This window comes from Geotrypetes seraphini, chromosome 9 (assembly GCF_902459505.1).
Source record: "Geotrypetes seraphini chromosome 9, aGeoSer1.1, whole genome shotgun sequence".
In the NCBI taxonomy this organism is placed as follows: domain Eukaryota; kingdom Metazoa; phylum Chordata; class Amphibia; order Gymnophiona; family Dermophiidae; genus Geotrypetes; species Geotrypetes seraphini.
In genome coordinates this window covers 105,207,723-105,214,602 of record NC_047092.1, presented here as the reverse complement: position 1 = coordinate 105,214,602, position 6,880 = coordinate 105,207,723, and the positions used below count along the sequence as shown (strand labels likewise).

The following is a 6,880-nucleotide window of genomic DNA, read 5'->3' as shown; positions in this document are numbered from 1 at the left end:
ATGACTGTCACGAAAGCTAGTAGATTGAGTTACTTTCTTAAAGATCGTGATGTAGAAAAAGAGGGTTACCCAAAGACAGAAAAACTACGAATCAGACAAAGAAAACATGGATCCCTTTAACACGCAGGTAACTGAAAAAAGGCCTACCAAGAGGCCTCGTAACTTTCTTAAAGACTGTAATGCGGAGAAAGAGGGTTACCCACCGGCTGAAAAACCGATTGGCGCGACGGCAGATACCGGTGAGCATATGCACGAATTAACAGCTTCTGAAATACAAGAGTTTCCAGTTGATCAAAAGCTATATGATTCGAACACAGAAAATGAAGATGTAGGCTATGAACTACCAGAGGATAATACTTCAGATATTGAATTTTATGAAGCCGCCGCTGACGCCGAAGCAATAGACATGTTGGAAAAGCCAGGATCTTCCACGGTAAGAGAGAGAGACACACACACACACACTTTTTATTACCAGGGGTCGTTGAAGGGTTTATGAAGCTGAATGTGTTCGTGTGTTTTAAAAAGGAAAATTTATTTCTGTATGTTTGTTTTTTTGTAGGGAAGTGGTGGATCTTCACGATCACAAAAACCTGTGGACAAGGTGTACATACCGATGATAAATCTATCATGTTTGTGTATTTTCTGCTCGTTTCAAAGAGAACTAGCGGTGAATGAGCGTAAACCTGAAGATTCTTGTGATTATGGTCTGTGGACCGGCATAGGCCTTTCCAAAACACCAACAGAACTTAAATCAGTTATAAAGGTAGCTGTATACTGCATTCTAAATAAATGTCTGCAAGGCGTGAAGGATGAAAATTGTGGAGCCTGCTTAATTCGTGCTGGTGGGCAAAAACACCATGACTGCTTGATATGGGGACATAAGGAAATACGGCAGAAACTCAAAATAACTTGCGACATGCTATGCCTAGGACGTGTGGTAAATGTAGTCACTTTTGTAGGCTATAAAATGAAAATATTGATGCTTTTGTAATGAAAGCATTAATATTATCATTGACAATCAACAAAACTACCCAAAAAGCATTCTTCACAATGCGCAACTTAAGAAAAATAAGGAAATTCTTTGACAAAGAACACTACAGGATAATTGTACAATCCCTGGTACTAGGTCTCGTGGACTACTGCAATATCCTTTATCTACCATGCCCCACAAACATGATCAAAAAACTTCAAACTGTTCAGAACACAGCCCTTAGACTAATTTACTCACTCGGAAAATTTGACCACATCACCAATGCCTACCTAGACTCACACTGGCTACCGATTCGAGCCAGAATTCAATTCAAACTATACTGTCTACTCTTCAAAGTAATTAACGGTACTGCACCCACCTACCTAAATGACCGCCTAAACCGTAACCTTCCAACCAGAACAAGAAGAAAACTGACATCATTCACATACCCACCACTCAAGGGTACTCACCGCAAAAAGCTTTATGATAGCCTCCTGGCAACACATGCTGCAAAACTCGAACCTTCCATCACCAGATTGTTAACCACAACATCAGACCTCAAGACATTCCGTAAAGAAATCAAAACACTGCTGTTCAAAAAGCATATACAATCTACCTAACCTCCCTCACCCCATCCCCCAAGAAACCAAAACACTGCCGTCCAAAACATCTTCCGATGTTATTAAGTCTTTACTATCATTCTGTTATTAAGTCTCTATCCTCAAACTGTATTCTCTATTGTCATGTACCATCCTGGAAATGTCCAGTTCTCTTCTTATGTAATCCGCTTTGAACCGCAAGGTACAAGCGGAATAAAAATCACTAATGTAATGTAATTTAATCAGAGATATTAAGACCTCTATAAATGGGCCACGACTACTCAATAGATTGGTCAATTTCATGAGAGATGGTGAATATGTAGAGATTGTAAATGATTTAATCCGTGACACCGATTATAAATCATTCTTCAAAAGAAATGCTTTTTAAAACATGTTTTTTATTCTCGGGATTGTGGGAAATACAGTGTGTAACGGCATGTTTGTTTGTATAAAAGTTTAAACATTTTATTGTTGTAAAATAAAGATTTTTTAAAAATTACAAAATGTGTGGTGTGTTTTAGAAATGGCTAGCCACATGTATTATCAGCCCAAACTAAAACAATAGAAGGTGTGACAGGTTATAAGGAACTAGGCTCTAGACACGTAGGGGTCATTTTGATATCTAAAATGACTAACCAAGACAAACATGCTCTAGCAGAGGCCTTAGACATACAATAAAGCCTTTGTGAATGGATAACCTCTATAGAGGGGGCGTAAGTGTATAAAATAAGCTGTGAGAAGACCAGCAAGCGTTCAGGTTTTTGTGGGTGTTACACTGGACCCCGGATACATCAACTGCTAACATGGTGAGTAGAATAGGGGCTTTTATTTTTGTTTTTAGGGATATCATTTTTTCTTTCTCTGAATCTATCATTGTATTTAAAAACAGGAACGGGGATCTGATGGTAGAAATAAACTATCTCTTACCATAAAAAGACAACAGATATTAAACAATAAGTGACAAATGTATTATCTGGCACATATGTTGGTTTTTAAAAACAGCATCTACAAAACATTCTTTTTTACGTTATGATTAGACCAAGAAACAGCTGGAGAGCCGACACCTTCTACATCGACAAGTTCTAACCAACAACCGGCTCCTTACCGGAAGCCAAAAGATAAACGAAATAGTAGGTATCCTGGTTTTATAAGGAGACTAGGGTTAAAAGAAAATGTCATTATTTTTATAATGGTTGATCAAGAAAATATTAGGCAGTCAGATCCTCAAGGGTGGGGAAAAAGTATTAACGGTTATGCTATGTTATAAATTGTAGATCAGGAAAATGTTAGAAAGTCGCAAGCAGATACCATGAACCTGACGGAAAAGTATAACAGGAAAAGATCGCATAGTAAAAGCTTCTTAGATGGGGAACCAGAGCCCAAAGGTGCTTACAGGAAACCAAAAGATAAACAAAATAGTAAGTATTCTGATTTTGTAAGGAGACTCGTGTAAAAGAAAATGTCATTACTTTTATAATGGTTGATGAGGAAAATGTTAAGCACAGACAGATCCTCAAAGGGGAAAAAGTATTAACGGTCATGCTATGTTATAAATTGTAGATCAAGAAAATGTTAGAAAGTCACAAGCAGATCCCGTGAAGCCGACAGAAAAGTCTAACAGGAAAAAGACACACAGCAAAAGCGTCTCAGAGCCGGACTGCACAGAAGGAGAATGTTTTGAAGTTGATAATTATTCTGACAGCAGCAAGGTGTCAGAGGATGGGTCAAATAAGGATGCATTAGGTCCTTCTGAAGATTCAGAACCAATCAGCTATGTCCAGCTTGTGAAAATATGGGATCGTAAACTGGACAAGTTTCATGGTGTACTTTATTCAGAAGAATTTTGTTTCATTAATTTAGACAGGATAACATCATTACGTGAGGCTCAAAATGCTATACGCCAAGGCATTCAACATATCCTGGACGATGTTAGCAACAGAGTATCGCCCGGTGACTACGTACAAGTGCATCTACATTCGTCACTTTTTCACAACTCCTTGTTTTCTGGTAAATTAAATCCCGAATCGCTAGATGCTTATGATTTCTTAGACCAGGTTGCTAAACTCCTTCAAAGTCACAGAGAAATACAGGTCTGTGATTTATTCCGTGTTGTTGTACTTGTAATAAGAAACAAGGGCGGTAGGGGTCGTAGGGTGTTAAAATCTATACTGATTAGCCAGATTTTGCTGAAAAAAAGGATGTATTTAATAGATTTGAATAACACAGGCAATAACCTGTGTTTTGCCGGTAGCCTTACAGCACTTATGTCCCCCGTAAAACTCACTTAATAGGTGCTGAAAAGCTACATAATGATTTGGGGTGGTCAGTACATAAAAAAAGTCATGCTCGATGATGTAGCAACCATAGAACAACATTTAAAGATAAATATAAGAGTTGTGTTTTATACAAACTCGTGGTGTTGCTTTAAAACATCAGATCAACCCATTTATCCAAAAACGGTTTTCTTATTGCTACATGACGATCATTTCTATAGCATAACCGATATCAAAAAATTCTACGGGGAGCATAATTTCTGTACTTTTTACCAGAAGCCCTATAGTCACGACCACTCATGTACGTTATGGTGTCGTCTTTGTTTGACACAGACGTGTTTGAACAATGACTGTATACAGCAGAGGTGTCGTATTTGCAAGATGTGTTGTCGCTCTAAAGACTGTTTAGATAGACATATGCAGCTGGCGCAGAAAAAAGAAGTGGAGTTTATCTAAAACACTGTGTCTGAAATGTGAGTCCTATGTGAACGAAAAACATAAATGTAAGGGTAGGATGTGTAAGCTATGCCGTGAACCCTTAAGTGGTGATGACATACACTTATGTTTTATGACACCCATCGATAAACTCAAAACATCTGAAAAGTATATTATTTAAGATTGCGAATGTATGCAGGAAATGGGCTGGCACATTCCTAATTACATATATGCCGAGGACTTGTACGAAACAAGAAAATGGGAATTCAAGGGTCTTGAGTGTATTTTTGCTTTTATACAGGTTTTTTGTGACAAAAAATTTAAAGACTATACCTTCATAGCCCATAATGGCAAAGGCTATGACTGGTATTTTGTTCTTAGCCAACTGTTAAAGGAAAAGATGGACACAGATCTGTTGGTTCAAGGTGGTAAGCTTTTACAAATCACAGTAGAACTTTTAGCTATTCGTTTCATAGACTCTCTAAATTTCCTACCTATGAAACTTAGCAAACTTCCAAAGGCCTTAGGTTTTCCAGGCTGTAAGGGTTATTTCCCGCATTTTTTTAATACTCAGGAAAATCAAAACTATGTGGGGCATTATGGTGTGGGAAACATGATGCCTGAAGAAAAAGAGGAATTTTTAAAATGGTACAAGGACAACCAGCACAAGACGTTTGATTTGCAAAAAGAGTTGGCTTATTACTGTCAACAGGATGTGGCTATTTTGCGACAGGCATGTGTTCTCTACAGAGCAGAAATCATGAAAATGACACAGAAAGATGTGGTTGTAGAACGTGAGGGTACTTCAGAAATTCTAATGAATTGTTTAGACTCTTTCCAATATATAACCCTAGCCTCTGTATGTATGGCCATGTTCAGATTTATGTTTTTAGAACCCAAGACCGTGGCGCTCATCCCCCCGGATAACTATCACAGACACAAAAAGAGATATTCATCCCCCTCTATTCAATGGTTGCTGTATCAAGAGGCTGCACAAAATATACAGATCATGCATGCTCTGAACGGGGTGAAAGAAAGGTAGGGTCTTATTTTCTTGACGGTTACGCCGTCATTGATGGGGTAGAAACAGCTTTTGAATTTAATAGTTGCTTTAATCACGGCTGTCCGGTCTGTTATAATGATAAAGACCAGAATCCTGTAGCAGCCACGACCTATGGCTCTCTTTATTACAAAAAGCAGCTAAAGACAGCCTACCTGGAAAGCCTGGGCTTCAAGGTCGTAAGTCTGTGGGAGCATGAGTGGAAGCGGATGGTCAAAGAAAATGATAGGGGCTGTGCAGACTTCCTGGCTAGCGCTGCATTACCGCAACCCTTGGTCCCACGAGATGCCCTTTTTGGGGGTAGAACAAATGCTATTTCTCTATACTACAAAACAAAACCTGGGGAAAAAATACACTATTACGATTTTACCAGCCTATACCCACTTGTCAATAAAACAAAGGAATATCCAACAGGCCATCTGCAAATCATTTGACAACTTTGGTCCACCCACAAATTACTTTGGTTTTATAAAAGCAAAAGTATATCCTCCAAGAAAGCTCTTTTTCCCGGTGTTACCTGTCAGGGTGGGCGGTAAGCTTATGTTTCCTTTGTGCCGTATGTGTGCCGACGCACGGCAACAGGAAACGTGTGCCCATACGGATGAGGAGAGAGCTTTCATGGGGACTTGGTGCACGGTGGAGATGGATGTTGCCATTGCAAAAGATTATGTGGTTGTTGAAATCTATGAAATCTGGCATTTCAAGCAAAAATCTGACAGTCTCTTTTCTGAATACATCAAAATATACCTCCGTCAAAAACAAAAGGCTTATGACTACCCCCGGTGGTGCAATGATACAGAAAAACAAAACATGTACATCTCTGATTTCTATAGAAAAGAAGGTGTACTTTTGCAGGCAGACCATATTCAGTTAAACCCTGCTAAACGCCAAATAGCAAAACTTTTCTTAAATTCTCTGTGGGGGAAATTTGGTCAAAGGACAAACCTGTCTACCGTTAGCATTGTCAGAGAGCCTGATGATCTCTTTAAATATCTGTTTTCCCCTGAATTTGAGGTTTCATCGTGTGACTTTATCGATGATGAAACAGCTTGCGTGTCTTGGAAGCACTCAAAAGACCGAACTACTTTGCCCGGTAACACTAATGTTTTCATAGCCTGTTTTACAACAGCCTATGCGCATTTAGAGTTGTACAAACTTCTAGACAATCTACAACAGCGGTCTCATACACGCGGCCCGCGGGCCACATGTGGCTCTCCAGGTTTTATTTGCGGCCCACAGTCTGGACTGGATCATTCTCTTCCTTTTGGAGCAGCAGCGTGTCTGGCCAGCTCGTTCCGTTCAAAGCCGCGGGTTGGCGGCTCCTTGCGCTATCCACTCCTGCATCGGAAGCCTCTCTGACATCACATCAGAGAGGCTTCAGACGCAGGGGCAGATCTCGCAAGGAGCCGCCACCCGCGGCTTTGAACGGAACGAGCCGGCCAGACATTCTGCTGCTCCAAAAGGAAGAGAATGATCCAGTCTAGACCGCGGGCCGCAAATAAAACCTGGAGAGCCACATGCGGCCCACGTGTTTGAGACCACT

General features: G+C 39.9%; 1 long non-coding RNA gene across 1 annotated transcript; it reads left to right on the top strand.

Annotated features, from left to right (window-relative positions):
* Window positions 1-2,608: 2,608 nt before the first annotated feature.
* Window positions 2,609-3,429, top strand: LOC117366935. The gene is made up of 3 exons (XR_004540665.1): window positions 2,609-2,699; window positions 2,844-2,987; window positions 3,130-3,429. It is a non-coding gene; the product is annotated as an uncharacterized LOC117366935 (long non-coding RNA).
* The last annotated feature ends 3,451 nt before the right edge of the window (window positions 3,430-6,880 follow it).